Here is a 17,161-nt window from a genome sequence, read left to right as displayed (position 1 = left end):
CTAGCCAGTTTAATATCATCTCTCCTTTTTCGTCTACAGTTCTCGTCTTTGTGTGTTGAGCTTTTGCAGTAATTACACCACTGTCGTTTGCAGTTTAAGGCTGGGCATGTACGCATTTTGTGCCCTTTCTGTTGGCAGTTGTAACACGTAATGTCCGAGTATGCGAGCCCTTCTCTCCCCTTGCGTCCCGAGGGGGAGGCATTTGCTTTCATCACGTTATCTTCACTGGCGACACTGTGGAAGTTTTTAGTACTCTCAAAATTTCTCAGCTTCGTTTTAAACTCAGCAAACGTTATTTCTGTATCACTCTGTGTGATATGTATTGCAAACGGTTTAAACGAGTCCGGCAAACCTTTCAAAATCATCGCAATTAGAAGTCCATCACTAAGGGTTTCTTCTGCATTTCTTAGTGCTGTGATTGCGGTTTCAGCTCTTATAATATAGTCTGTGACACTCTCACTTGGTTTCTTTTGTAAAGAAGTTAACTCGGTATACAGAGAAATGATTCGCGGCTTCCCTTTGCCAGCATAGTAGGCCCGTAAAATCCGCAGAGCTTTCCTACCGTCATCCGCGGCATCTCTCATGAAAAGTGACAAACTTTTGTCATCCAGGTACTGGATTAATTCTGCATACGCTTCTTCATTTTTATCAGGTCCTTCATCATCATCAGCATGTGCGGAGGCCTCTGATAGCACCGTCTCTTTCAATCCTAGCAACCGCATGTGTCCTAAAAACTTTGTTTCCCAAAGTTCATAGTTTTTCTCATCTCCGTCGAAACACAATCTATTCCATCGGTTACTCACATCTCTTCTGGGCCCATAACCTGTTGGCGCAGCCATTTTCGTGTATGGTAACCGGTATATAATCTTAATTACACGGAGGTAAAATAACTCACGTCTCTCCTCGGTTTTCTGCTGAACCGGAATACATTTATTTGCATATGTCCAAATATGGGAAGCAGGTAACACATGACATGACAGTCTGAGGGCACATCCAATAGTAACGCTAACATTAGTTATTAGTTGAATATCTCAAAAAGTAAAACGGCTAGTGCGAATAAGGCATCGAAATTGTGGGCTATGTGAGTGGAAATGTATCCTTTGTGTAGAGTGTGATTGTATTTGGAAAGGATGCGGAGTGCAATAGGTTGGATGAGGGTCAGTTTCTGCAGCCGGCTGTCATGGTCTCTGAAATGAGAAACAAGAGAGAATCTGAATTTTTTTACAACATGGTACATGTACGACAGACATAATAAATTGTTTTAGCTGATATCCATGTGAGGCATCTTAATGAGGGCATGGACAACTGGAATGGAAGCACCTTTGTTAATGCAAGGTCCAATAGCTTTGTTGTCACAATGTGCAAGGATGGTAGAGGTGGGCATTCGTCCTCCCACAGGATGGCAGATGAATGGAGAGTTGTGGATTTGGGGTGTAGCTTGTCTGCTGGTCCTGGAAGTACCAATTGAAGATCCATTTGTCAGAAATGTCCTCCTATTCATGCAGTCAAGTGGGAAGTTTGTTTCATTGCCGTTTTCACGTCCAACTTACTTGCCATTATAGATTCACATATGACACTTTATGTATGAACATATGAGTCACTAACATCTTACGATTGGACTTCTGTGCTTGATGTGTATAATGTTTTTCAATAGCTGGGTAATAATCTTTTCAGAAGTTAAATGGCTATCAGATGTTGCAAAAGTTTTTTTTATTATTTAATTCTATTTATATATTATTTATTTATTTATTTATTTATTTTAAATCCATCAACTGCCAACATCAAACCCTGAACTTAAAACGATGCCACCACTTAGTGTGTATGTTAGTTATGGGCTTTACTTTAATCCATGAATAAATAACATTGCGTTTGGAATCTTAATGTGATTAAATCACAAGCAGATCTGGCCCAGTTCATTCACAAAGTTAGAGTCCATTCTTAACCTGTTCCGAGAAAGGGCGGGACCATCTCAAGTTTTTTAGAGCTCATTGGATGGTGACGCTTCTTTTTTTAGCTATTAGCTCAAAGGAGTGTCAATCAAAAGTGCAAAGGGCAGGCGGCCATTTTGTTGACCAGAATCACTAGTGTTATGACTGCAGATGCCACTGAACGCACTACAGTGAGAAGTTTGAATGATAAAAATTCATTCCATAAATGTTTATCAATGTATTAATATGCCGTGGACTAATGTTTTGTGGACTGGATTGCCTGGACCTTTGCAGTCAAATTACTACATGCTATCAGAATGATATGGATCTGTGGACAGGTGGGAAGTTTAAAAGGTGAGTTCCTTGATAGAAATCGTTCTATTTGCGCTAGTCTCGTCTTTCAAAGATTTTTAAAATGTTTAATCTTTGTTGGAGAGTGGTTGTTTTATGTTAGGTTTCAGTTTTAAGCATGATATGTACTGTACATAAATATGGGTGCACTGCTAGGAGAACGGTGAGAGTTCAGCTTCATTGCATTATTGCTGGCGTCTTGAGAGTTTAGGCAGAGTTCGTGGACGGTGATCGAGTTTCGACTGTGATCTTGCTGGAGAATCGAGTTGAAAACAGTGGATGTGTTGTGTGAGGCACTTTAAAGTGGAAGGTTTTGATGTTGCTGTTGATGAAATTGTTGTTAGAGTATAGTTGGGGATGGAGATGTTGTTTTGAATTAGTAGTAGTAGTAGTAGTTGTTGTTGTTGTTGTAGCAGTAGCAAGGTTATAATAATTTTGGATTTTTCATTAGTTTTAGTTTCTATTTTGTTTTGACTTTGTTTTTAAATTCAGTTAGTTTTAATTAGTTTTAGAGGCAGATTTACTAGTTTTTATTAGTTTCTATATTTTAAAATGTCTAAGTTTTTATTAGTTTTTATTAGTTATTAGTTATTAGTTTTTATTAGTTTCAGTATTAGTTTTTTTTCCTAATGAGGATATGTGTTAGGTTCAAGATTCAAAATCAACAATAAATATTGTTTAATAAAAACTCAGTCATACATTTTTTTAAACATGTATTCAGAGAACACATGAACACTATCATCTACCACAACCATCTACCCATCCTCAAATATAAATACAGCAGCCTACAAGATAGCAGCTCTAAGTACAATATGTGTGCAAAGCTGCTTCTGAGGTTAGACACAGTAGTGATGGGCAGGGCCAGATTAACCAATGGGCATTATGGGCACAGGCCCAGGGGCCCGTCCACACTTATATTTTGCCTACTCTTCATCACAAGGAAGACAAGTGGGAATAATTTTTTTTTAAAACTCTCGTTTTTATTTTTATTTTAGTTAACGACAATTATTTAACATTTTAGTTTTTGTTTTTTCATTCATTTTCGTTAATTATAATAACCTTGAGCAGTAGCAGCTGATGCGGAGCAGAGCTGTCTTCAAAACGAAGATAGAGGTGGAATGTAACCTATAGTATTTGTGGTAGGTTAGGAGTCATCTGATTGGTGCATTGAGAATTGGATAATGCGGATTCAGCCGCTAGCAATCATAAGCATGTGATCCTCTCGAAATTAGTTAATAAATAAACTTCACTTAGTATTAATTCAACGCAAGTCTTCGTACATGAGGCCCCAGATAACATGAAAAAACTTTTATCTCATATAACCCTAGTGGACTGTGCCTGTGCCCAGAGTAACTGTGCTGCAAATGATCCTAGTCTGAATCCTGATTCTGGAATTCTGAAATTATGACTTAAACAAGACATTTACATTCACAAAGTGTTCATTCAGATGTCAGACCAATACCAAAACAAAACATGGTACAAGAACAGAGCATTTAAAAACTAACGTCTATATAGCTGCATCTCCTTGGATTCGAACCCATAATCTCTGCATGCTAGTCTGGAACTCTTACCACTTCAAACCACTCGAAACCTCAAATCTACAACGTGGGGTTTCATACCGCAATTTGGTTAACTGTTCTTATGCTGAAGCTGTTTCAGAGCAATACATAAAGAATGACTACTAGATGTTACTGTAGACACGGGTTTCGAAATGTTTTGAAGCTTTGACACATTTGCTTAAACTATTTCAGTGGTTCATAAAGCCTTGATTTGCCTACCACTAGTCACAGGCAAAGAGGTCGATACAAGTAGTGAAACAACATGAACAAGAAACAAGGTAAGGGTCAGGAAACAAGGCAAGGCTAGACAATAGAAAGATTCGCACTGCTACAGGATGATAAGACTCAGCAATGTGTATGAGTGAGATGTATATACAGCCCATGAAAACGGGGAATGAACAGCAGCTGTGTGTGCCCAAATGACTGTCAGCTGTGGCAGGAGTGATTGGTGGAAAGCATTCTGGTAGTTGTAGACATTGTGGAGACATTGAGGCTTACACGTGAGTAAATTATGATGAGATTTTTATGCATTCACTAGAGGGAATACTATGATTAACGTTAGCTCCACAGCTAAATTTCATGCACTTATAGAGTTAATGCATTCCCGTAAAAAATATACAAATAAAATGGACCGGGTGCTTTTTAAAATGAATGACGGTGAATGAATGAAAGTCAAACCGGTAAGCTGTCTGACAAAAAAGTGCCCTTCTGAATCAAATCAGCAGGGTGCCCATCTGGATCTTTCACTACTTTGAGGACTACTGACTACATTTACATGGACATCAGTAATAGTTATTTGCCATAATCTGAAAAAGACAATAATATAATTACGTGAAGTGCTTTTTAAATGTTGCGTTCACAGGCTATTCACGTTTCCTGCAGAGTCTCGTGTAATTTTGGGTGTTTCATCTTGAATTTCTCGGCTCTATGCCCATATTGCCCTAGCCATGTCAAACACACCTCCACATCGGCCTTACCAAATATTTTCTATATTTTTATACTGCCAGTTAAATGTGACCCAATTTCGATTTTTTGCTCGTATGTGACAGATCGGATCTGTTCTATAACCATGTAAACACAATCTGGATATTCAGAGATCAGTTTCAGGCCTCCCTATATGTGGAAAAAGATCTGATATAAACCAGATATGTGACAAAGCAACTATCATGTCAACAGGCAGATCGAATTTATTGAGTTGTTTCGTTTTGTACGTCATTAAACTTGCAACAACTTTTACTTTTCCATGGTTTAATGAAGAGCGTGTGTGGTGATGCCAACACGGTAAACAACAACAGATGAAACATGGAGGAGGGAAGTGGTCAGTGGTTGACGCAGAAGTTACCTTCTTTCTTGCCCTGTGGGAAGATGAGTCTGTTTAAGATAAACTCACAAATTCCTGTGAATAGTGGAGGACACCATATATAAACCATAGGCACAAGCTGCGATGACTTTTTTCTCCTCCTCAGACTCTGCCTCAAGGTCATTTTATTGGGTGAAATTTACATATTTTGCTAAAAGCTAAATAGCAAGACTATTTCCTCCATCGCGGCTAGTGTGGCACAGATGCTAAAACCCACCTTTTTGCATGCGCAGCATCATAAATTGTATGGCAAGTTTAAACACATGAATCGGATATGGGTCACAAATAAAAGAACATGTAAACGGACAGGCAAAAAAATCAGATATAGGCAACAAAATGGAATTGGGCATCAAGACCTAACAGTGTAAACGTGACCTATCATAGACTTTGCCACATTTATGACCCCATTGCCTGTTTATCTTGACCGTAGAGATGGAAGAAATTAAGCTTTGCCACCACTGCTATGGACAAAACGATTTCAATGCAACAAACATTCAAGCAAAATATGGATTAAAGGGCATTATTCAAACATATTGCAAGCATTAAATTGAAAATATAGCCTATCAAATGCACTTAGCTTCTCATAATATCATTACGTATTAAATGTCTGCATAACATGCGTTACTTTATTCTCTTTTGTTTTTTTTGTGGGCTCTGCTAAACGGGACATTAAAAGACTATTAACTAACATTATTCCTTTTTAGTTTCCGAATGTCTCAATAAAAGATCTATAAACTCATAAAACGGATCAGGTTTTCTGAAAACAATCGCAGTAATGCATTAACCTGCAACTAAATTCAATTTCAATCAATCCTGTCATGGCTGTTATTAACTAAAACTGAAGTCACTCACTCACTCATGTACGCACAGAGATAGAGAAAGAGAGAATGGAATATTAAATTAATTTTAATAATATAAAGTAAAAACTTTAATGAAAGCCAAGACAAAATCAACTACGAGTAAAATTTAAATAGAAAACAATATTAACAAAAAGTTTAATATGTGATACTAAATTAGCAATGGTCTGTTTTTGTAAAGTCATCCACTTCTCTTCATCGCCTCCTCTCTACACCTCAGCCTATTGCATAAACGGTCCCTAAAACACCAACCTGAATGCATGACTAATTCATTTTTATTGTGTTATGATAAGCATTTAGCTATACGAGTGGTTTACATAATGTAAAAGGAAGCACTGGAGCATAAAAAAGACCTTTATGAGTGCAAGTGGGAGGACTTTAGCCATAGTTTGACTACAATGGACATATGTTGTTAAAAAAATGTTCCAGCGCTGTCCTAAATTGATAGATGGTGTGCACCTCCATCAAAATCAATTGTGATTAATTTAAACGGGGATTTCATATTTGCCTCTCAGGTACGGTTACCCCATTTTTACCTTAAATAATGATATCATCACATTAAAGTGATTAATTATTGAAACTTCTGAATAATTTCTCTCGGACAGATACATCATGGAAACATTATAGTTTAATAAAACCACAATAATTATTCACAACCGCACAGTCCACCGTGAATGTACGCCAGAAAAGACATTGCGTTTTTGTGTAAAATCCACTTGGCCTACAAAACATAAGTACTGCAAACCCAACAGAAATGGTCTCTAAGCTGTGGGCTATTATGTGGTTCTCTATTGTGATTGAAGTGTTTGCACTCAATAAAGAGCTTTATAAATGTTTACCCCTCTAAGCAGAGAGAAAGAGTGCTGTTTCCTTAGAAAAGCGTGGTCTTCCACAGAAAACACAGGTGTCAGTCTCCCTTTCCTGAGGCTATGTCTACAACAGCAAACCAGTGAAGCACAGAAAACCGAGTGAGTGACTTCTGAAACAGCGAGAACTGACTAGTAATGGAAACTAAGCCACGATCAAAGCATTCAGTGTTCATGCAAAGCATCTTAAAGATATTTAAAATTGCTAATGTGCAAAATTGACTTACAAGTATTGTGAGCTGATTGAATGAGAAACCTTGCATGCAGGTTTATGTATTTTCAGAGTCAACGTCAAAATGAAATTGATGGATTAACCAATCAACCTGGGCCCGGATTGGCTAATCGGGAGAACCAGGAGAATTCCCAGTGGACCGGTCTGTTTTTTGGACGCGAGGGATGGCGTCCCTAGCTGCTTGCACTCTTAGCATTCGCACTTTTTTCGTTTATTTGTTTATTTGACCATAACCTCACTCTTTTTATTCATTATTTTGCCACTGCTCTGCTCTTTTTATTTATTTTCTCGCAGCCCCGTGAGCAAAATGCAGCCTGCAGGTTATTGATGATCATCATTAACCTGCGAGCTGCTCCCCCTTCAACCCCAAACAGCGGCACCTTAGTGAATATTAATTAATATTAATGAATATTACACCTGCTCAATGAAATCAGATGATTCACTACATTAATAAATCTGACATAAAGATCAGAAATCTAAAAAGGGGAGAAAAAGAGTCGGGTAAAGAATGAGTAGACATCAATAGCAGCAGATAACAATGCAGTGTTTAGCAGTGCCATCGTGGTCTATTGGTTAGCACATTATGTCACTACGCCACCGGTCCGTCTTCGAACCTCACCAGAGAATAACTTTTTTTTTCATTTTCAGTGTTAAGACAGTAAAATACTGTTTGGGTTACTTATGTAGGGGTACATATTTAATTTTTTTTGTGTGACGACCGTTACGAAGGACTGGATATCTATAAAGAATTAATGTTCTCATATTTATAAGTTCTAAAGCAGCTGTGTCCTTGAAAAAGACATGTTAGTGTCATTAGAAACTGAATTGGAAATGACGTTATTTTAATATAGTCAGTCGTCGACTAAGGTGGGCCGGTCTAAGGCTTGAAACTCCAGGGCTATAAAAGAGTCCCACTCCGGCCCTGCATCAACCCATCATATCATGTTTTTTTTTTTTTGGCTTCTCAAGCATTTTCCCAATTTAAATACATTTAAATGTCTATTATATTTAACTTGTGTCATCCTATCAACGGCAGTAAAGCTTTTGCCTTACAGATATACAGAATTAAACAACATTTTCAAGGGTTTTATTCACATTTATTCAACCAAGATTTATTCTGAAAATGTACCCCTATATACATTTCTGGAGAGCACCAAATACGTCCCAAAAGGTAATCCACCAGAGGCCACTGTGTATGCTTTTTTAAAATCTCAAATTTCTCTTGTGAGTGTCATTCACACCTGCTCTTCTCGCGCAAATCCACCAGAGGCTGCTGTCTACTGATTGACTGACTCCCCACCTTTCCCTTTCCCTAAACCCAACCGACCAAATGACCAGTGCCCACCCACTACCCTAAATTCAAATGGCAGTGTTTTGAAAAGCAATCCAGAAAAAGAAAAGATTGATTTTTACCTTGATTTCAGATTTTAAAGAGCCCATATTATACATGAAATAGGGTCATATCCTGGTTGTAAGGGTCTCCAACAACAGTCTAATATGCATGCAAGGTCAAAAAACACTTTCATGGTCTTATAATCTGCATTTATTTTTACCTAATTATCCCAGCGACTCCTGCATGAATCGTCCAGTGATTCATTTGTTCCCAAACCCCTCCTTAGCGCGGAGCTAATCTGCGCTGATTGGACCGATGACAGTCTGTCGCGATTGGTCGACTGCCTTCAGTCAGAGAGGGAAATGGCCAATAGCTAATCAGCAATTTAAAAAGTAATCACAGTTCATACACGCTCGATAGTATAGACGTGGATTTTAGCTGCCACACTATGGCGAGTGGATAGTGCCACGGATAACCGAACGAAGGAGACAGTCGTGTACTCGCCATACCACACACACACAAAAACACACACACACCTCCGGATGACAACGCTCCCGCTTCCGCCCGCACCCGCCAGGTTTTAGCCTGAGAACCCGCTCCGTTTTCTGCCCGCCGCGCCCGGTCCCGCTAGAGCGGAGAACACAACCAAAAATCACCCAGTATACAGTCCAGACAGCCAAGCTGTCGTTCGTTCGTTCGCTCTCTCTCTCTCTCTCTCTCTCTCATACGCGCGCGTGCGCACTAACACACACACAAGCACCACGCAGACTCTCTCTTTCTAATTCGCATAGCAATATCCGTGATATTGCTAGACAGCCCGCTCCCGTCCCAAATTAAACCCGTTACCGACCGCTCCCGCGATTTATTCGGAAATTTATTCCCGCGGCTGTCCCCGCGCCAGATTTCTGCGGCGCGGGAATAAATTTCCGAATAAATCGCGGGAGCAGAACTCTAGCACGGAGCTCCATAAACAAACAGCACGCGTCGCGTTTTTAACGTGACTTTGCACGCGATAAGATAAAATATCCAGTTAACCTGATACAGTACACGCGGTTACAAGTAACAAATCACAACTAAATACATTTGCAAGCAAGAGTAAACGAGGCAACAACTTTAACCGCACGTACTTACACTTGAGAAATGGAAGAAACCCATCCTGACGTCCATCAGTTACTCATTACTGATCCTTCCTTTAACAAACTCAGATGAAGTATTCTTTGTAGCATGTAGCTTCCAGAAGTTTCCAACTGCTTGGTTATAATGCTGAGGTTTCATCTTTGGGTAGAGACTCAATATAATGTCCATCTGCAGTGTGACTTCAATCGACCGGCATGTTTGTGTGCGTGTGTTTGTGGGTGTGCGTGTGTTTGTGGGTGTGTGTCTGGGTTTCTGCGTCAGAGGGCGGGGCCTCAGGTTTGAAATCTCCCGGGTTTGCGCGTGCACGTGAATAACTTGGTTTCGTTCGTACGTCATGGCGAAACACCTAATGAGTCGGTATCAAGGCGACTCGTTTGAAGCACTATGAGTCGACTCTTTTATAGATGAATCAACCGTTTTAAACACTGTATTCTTACAGATTTAAGCCTTAGCTGGATACTTCGCTTCACTTAGAGCTGTGTTACACACTACATGGAGGGGAATTTTCAAAAACCCATAATATGGGCTCTTTAAAACATTCTCACCCTATTATTTACTTGATTATTTTAATTTTTTTGGCTTTTTGCTTTACCTGCTTTCTGGAACTGTTCTTCGCTGTACTCGAACCCAGTTGTCGCAGTCAACTCCTCTCTGCATTTCAGGTCAACATATGATGCGAGCCACTGGACAAACTGGTAATAGCAGAAAAGCTGCCCATATGGAGATAATCGTTCAGCTGCTACCGCAAAAAAGAACAGCGTCATACCACTCCATAATGTTCATTTTATTTAAAATACATCATTTATTTAGTACATAATTTATATAGGGGTAGGTATTCAGAATGAGCCTATGTTGCACTTATTGATGTTTGACTAATTAATAGATTGTATAGAATAAAGGGAGAAGTGCAATACAATGCAATGCATAAGTCTGCTCATTATAAGAGACACTGGATTCTAATAATGTGCAGTCTATAAAACAAAAACCTCAAAATTGAAGTTAAACATTGTAATTTTTTAAGTTAGTAACATTCAGAAGAAACTTCAAGTATAGACTAACAATTTATGAATTTTTATTTCTTATTAATATTAGTATATTGTGGGCGACGTAGTGGCGCAGTAGGTAGTGCTGTCGCCTCACAGCAAGAAGGTCACTGGGTCGCTGGTTTAAACCTCGGCTCAGATGGCATTTCTGTGAGGAGTTTGCATTCTGAAAATTCTGAAAATGTACCCCTATATACATTTTCTGGAGAGCACGAAATACGTCCCAACAGGTAATCTACCAGGGGCCACTGTGTGCTTTTTGAGATCTTAAATTTCTCTCTTGAGTGCCATTCACACCTGCTCTTCTCGTGTAAATCCACCAGAGGCTGCTGTCGACTGACTGACTGACTCCCCACCTTCCCCTTTCACTAAACCCAACCCACAATGTTTTAAAAAGCAACGAATGACCAGTGCCCACCCACTTCCCTAAATTTAAAAATGAGTAAAAACGTGCTGGATAAGTTGGCGGTTCAAGGGACTAAGCCGAAAAGAAAATGAATGAATGAATGGTATATTATTTTTGCAGTACACAACCTAGGCTCATTCTAAATACGTACCCCAATATACATTTCTGAATAGTGCCAAATACATCCCAGGAGGTAAATTATTTGCAGTTTTTTTGTGAATCAACCAGAGGCCGTACTATGTTCCCTTTTTGAAATCTCACATTTCTCACGCAAGTGCCAATTGCGCTTACTCTTCTCGCGTAAATCCTCCAGAGGCCACTTTCAACTGATTGACTGACCCACTCTCCTCCTCCCTTAAACCCAACCGATGTTTTCAAAAGCACTTTGATTTCTACTACGTTTTTAGATTTTACCACATTCTCACCCTGTTATTTACTTGTCTATCTTATTTTTTTGTTTTTGTTTTACCTGCTTTCTGAAATTGCTCTTTGTCGGATTCGAACTCCATCATCGCAGTCAACTCTGGTCCATGCCACAAGTCCAACGAATAATCATACTGACCCATAGCGTTCATTTTAAAACGAAATGCAGCCATACATACCTCTATATGATTTGTTATCTCCAGAAATGTATTTCAAGAGTTCACTTAGATATTTGGTTTGACATGCTGTCCCGGAAGAGAACCCAGTGCTTGGAAATAATTGAGCCCAAGGCTCCTGCCCGGTCAATAAGCATGTAAGGCATGGGTGTCCAAACTCGGTCCTGGAGGGCTGGTGTCCTGCTTGATAAGTTGGAACGGATGTGTTTGATTAGGGTTGGAGCTAAACTCTCCTGGACACCGTGCTGCATATGAGCCTCATCTTCACTGTGTGCATATTTATAACCAATTGGAGCCTATAACATTACTGCCTCCTTTCATTTTCATTGAAAATAGGAAACATACCCTCTCTTTTGCTGAATATCAGTTTTAAAAATCAATAATGGCCATTATAAAAGCATAACGTACAATAAGTTTATATATTATAGGAAATAAAGGCAAGCAATCAATCAATATACAGAATGTATTCAATTCAATTCAGCTTTATTTGTATTGACCTTATTCTCCGCAGACGAGTGGGCGCTGCCATTGGAATCTTTTTGGCACGAGACTTCCGGTCTCATTCACTTCAATTCATTTTTAGACATTAAAAACGGCTCGTTTCGCTGTTTGATGTTGCAAACTGATATTTCCTTGTTATATTATTCTACTTGGTCTGTATAATCATGCAAACATTTGTTTGTAGAGCAAGTAGTTTGACCGTTTTTTGCCGTTTATTATTCCTTGTCATTTCTCCCATAGGCGACTGAAACGGAAGTTCTAAGACAATCGCGAAAACAGGCGCACTTCCGCATTTTAGAATAAGGTCAATAGCCCTTTTACAATCTCAATTGTGTCAAAGCAGCTTCACATAAATGGTCATAGTAACTGGATCAAAGTAGTTCAGTTTTTAGTGTTTAAGTTCAGTTCAGTTTAGCTCAGTTCAGTGTGGTTTAAAATCATTACCGAGAGTCCAAACACTGAAGAGCAAATTCATCGATGCGTAGCTCTACCGATCCTGAACCATGCAAGCCAATGGCGACAGCGGGGAGGGAAAAAAACTTCACCGATAGGAGAATGAAGAAAAAAAAAAAAACCCTGAGAGAAACCAGACTCAGTTTGGCATGACCATTTTAATTTCTCTGCTGGCCAAAAGTCTTGTGCAGAGCTGCAGTCTCAGCGGTGGAGGCTGGTTGCATTAATTATTAACTCATCTTTGCGCTCAGCCAAAACATGTTACCTGAGAACAAGTAATAAATTCAAAAGAATTACGTTTAGCAAATATAGTGAGATTAGATCAGCTCTCATCTGGCTAGATAGGCTGCAGCGCACGCCAGTATGTGTTTGTGGTCTCGTGATGTGCATTTTCAGTGGTTGGTATAGACGGAGAGCTGTTCAGAAACGCTGGGTGAAACGCTAGTGTGGACACGAATTGTTTTCATTCTAAAACGTTGTTTTAAAACTAAAATGCACTAGTGTAAACGGGGCCTGAGTGTGGACACCCCTGATGTAAGGGAATAAGAGATCAGGTACAGTTGTTCTCAAAGCTTCTCGAATTCATTCGGCCTATTCCTTGATTATCAGGGACAGCCCTAGAGGAATAGACCACCAACCACACCAGCGCATACCCACAGGATAAAAGCTCAGTACTAAAGTAGTCATATACTGTTCCTGTTGGTTTATTTAATTCACTTAAGTCACATGTCTTTGGACTGTGAGAGGAAAGCAGAGTACCCGAGGGAACCCAATGTGAGCATGCGGAGAACATGTAAACTCACAGAAATGCCAACTGGCCCAGTCGGAACTCGAACCAGTGACCTTCTATCTGTGAGGCAACAATGCTAGCCACTCAGCCACCATGTTGCCCAATCCTGGATTAATCTAAAAAGAGGAGGAGGGACATGGGGTGGACTAGATATTTATGTTGAGTTTGGAATGATCCGTTTGGCTTGTTAATGATTGCGGATGAGGGACCAGCCATAATTAATAATATCACATGCTCCTCTCAAAAATAGTTTGTGAAACTTTACATAGGAGTACGTTTTCAGAATTAGCCTATGTTGCATTTATTGAAGCCTTATAAGAACAAAAAATATGTACTTAAATTTTTTTTTAAACTTGGAAACTGGTTCAGGTCTGAAGGGGTTAATTCATTTAGAGAACAGTTACAAAGTGTTCATCCGAGTTACTTCGTATATTCTTTGTTTTATCTTGACGTTTAAAGTTTCAAAAGTGTGGGCTTATGTGCATGTACCTTATTAACCCACATCAACCGATTCCTCCCTCCAGCATGAATAGGTGTTTCTTCATGTCTCCTGCATTGACACACTAAAGCGGAGAGGAGCAGAAAAGGTGAGTCATGTCTCATTATTCTCAAGAATGCAACTTCAAAGCTGCCATAGTAGACAATACATTATAACCTTTATTCAACAGCCATTCAACAGAGCCGACTCACATCTCACAAGTGCAATCTAAAAAGTGATAATAATCATAAGTATATATGAGAGGCAAGAACTGGGGCTTTTCAAAATGTTCGTGTCTGTCTGGCAGTCAGTGATTTGTACAAATGACCTCAGCCAACCTGTCCATCAACATTTTATAATCGAGTTGCTGAATCTTTTTACATTTCCAAGATTGTAATATGATATATATTGGCAAAATGTATGTGTTTTTATTCCAAAGTATTTGTATTTTGTATTTGTATTTGGCTAAACCATTCGTGGGTGGCTCGCCAATGTATTTGATGACTCTAATACATAAATTAAATAAGCTGAGACATAAGCAAGACAATCTATAGTGCAGTTTCTCAGCAATGACCATCCCCCCCCCACCCCCCCACCACGATTACCCTAATGGTTTAGTGGGGTCACAACTTTTAAGTTCCTGTAGGCCATTTGTTTCACACCTTTTCAGATACAGATACGTGTTTGTATATGAAACAAGCCATACAATCTATATGGCAGTGGCTACTGGGTATATTTTTAAAACAATGTAACTTTTCTGTAGATGATAAAATTCTGAAAAAAAGTTTCCAATTTTAGGTTCATGGCTGTCATGGAAATGTATCATACACCTTAGTTTATTAAATCACCTTTGCATAAATGCTGGACAGATACAAGAATTTATGTAACTTCAGTAAGCAATATCAGACAGCAAAAAACAGCTTAACATTCTAAGTGCAAATGTTATGAGGAAATTAATTGCTTTTTGATATCAAAGAAGCTGAAGTGGAAAATTTGACTCCAAAGATTTGTCTCCAGTTGAAAACTGATAGGTAATTTAAAGACTGTCATTTGTCTATCCTTCATCATCCGAAGCTCTGCAATGACACCTCTTCAGTGAGGGAGCCAAGAAGAGATTTTACAGCACTCCTCATACATATTCATTTAGAAAGGGGGAAAATGGAGAGAAAGGGTTTAGTCATCTAGCAAGCCTTGCAATTACACATTTTAACATGAATAGAGCCATTCTCACAGACGATATTCAGAGCAATCATTCCTAATAGGAGAATATGCAAATGATTCTATTTGACATTTCCCTTTATTACACATTTTTCAAGATAATGCTCGTTCAAACTCTTTTCTCTTGGAGCAAAGTCAGTCAAATAATTATATTTTTGGTTTCAAAAATGATACACCAGGTGTAACCTGATGACTCAGTGGTCCTAAAATATAACAGTATTACATAAACAGTGTTAATAGCCGGTTCCTGTTCAGCTTGTTTTTAAAAAGCAATAATTAATAAGCATTTGGTCAGTCCGCCTTCTGAAATGTCAGTGTTGATCAAGGTGTCTTGCAGGCATTTAAAGGTTTTATGATTTAATTCAATTTGTATCTGAAATGTCATGCATGGTTTGTTTTGATGTTAAAGAAATTTAAGATAGATACCTAGGTGATTGTATAGCAGAAACTTGTACAGCAGAATTAAGGGGGGAAAAATTATGGGATGATATTTTATGAGGTGTGCCACAGTGGCTGAGTGGTTAGCATTGTCACCTCACAGCAAGAAGGTTACTGGTTTGAGTCCCGGCTGGGCTAGTTGCCATTTCTGTGTGAAGTTTGCATGTTCTCATCATGTTTACTGGGGTTTCCTTCGGGTGCTCAGGTTTTCCCTACAGTCCAAAAACGTGTGGTATAAATGAATTGGATACACTGTAAAAAGTGCTACACTCACAAAGTTGGTTCTGTCTACTTTAAATAATTGCAATCTAGTTAATTTTATTTGTTTTATACCAAAAAAATAAAATTTGCTTCCTATTTACTTAAAATATATCAGTTTTTAAAAAACTGTATATTTTGAATGAAACTAATGCAATTTATTTGAGTAGATTTTTGTACGTGGTTATTGTGTAGAATAAATGTTATAAAAGTGAGTTGACACTAGGGTTGTAACGGTATGAATTTTTTACGGTATGATAATCGTCTAAAACAATACCACGGTTTGACGGTTTTGCGGTATACGGTATGTTACAAATGTTACAAAATAATAGAACAGTGAAGCAAATTTGACTTTTTCCAAATAATATATTTTCAGTTACTATAAACAACACCACTTACAATGAACAAATAAAAATAAGAAAATAATAAATAATGTGTCAAAGTCCAAATAAAGTCCAAATAAACATGGTGCAAATCCTCAGTAAAAAAATAGATATAAATATTTACTATACTATAAATAGTTACATAACGAAACTAGATTCAATATGGAACATCCTTAGGTTTTATGTGCCAGCATGGATATGGTTGTCTGTGGATATGGATTTGGATTTGGTTGTATGCAATGCAGACAAACAGCTGCACCTTCATTTGTGTCTTTTGAAAACAGCAAGAGCAGCAGTTCGTCTTTGCTGTGTCACTGTTTTGTCATGTTTCTGCGCTGCTGTGCATGCAAAAGTTCTTAATATGAGAATTATTTCATGCAAAACTTTTTTTTTGCATTTTATTTAGCCGCGCATAAATGTATGCCTATCTCTCATTCCGTGTTGTTCAAAAAGCTCATTGTTGGTCTACAAACAAAAGCAAAACCTATGCTTATTGGTTGTGATATAGCGAGTTTGAACCAATCTGGGCATGGAGGAGGGACAATGCATCAATGTATAGTGTCTGGTTTGTCCGGAGACACAGTGACGAGCGTTTCTTTGTCAAATCAGCGTTGTCAAAGTTTGATGACGTAACCGCACTGATTCCGGAGCCTCCGGAGCCGCGAATGTTATGTGATACAGCACTGGAAAGCTGAGATTCTCTTCTTTATGCCAATCTTTGAATTGTATGAATCGGATCAGCGGATCAAAAGTTATTAAAAAAACATTTAAGAGCAATACTTATTTTTAGCCGCGGGCGGCTGTCTCGGTCTTTAAGGGTTAAAACCGTTGATATGCAATTGTTCATGGTATGATAATCGTGCACGTTCAAATCGTGGTAGACCGTCATACCGGTATATTGTTACAACCCTAGTTGACACAGACAATTTATTAGAGCAGCTGTCAATGTGGGCAGGTGTTCATAAAACGTG

Source organism: Danio rerio, chromosome 2, assembly GCF_049306965.1.
Source record: "Danio rerio strain Tuebingen ecotype United States chromosome 2, GRCz12tu, whole genome shotgun sequence".
Classification (NCBI taxonomy): domain Eukaryota; kingdom Metazoa; phylum Chordata; class Actinopteri; order Cypriniformes; family Danionidae; genus Danio; species Danio rerio.
The sequence above is the reverse complement of the archived record's forward strand: the minus strand, read 5'-3'. Positions refer to the sequence as shown.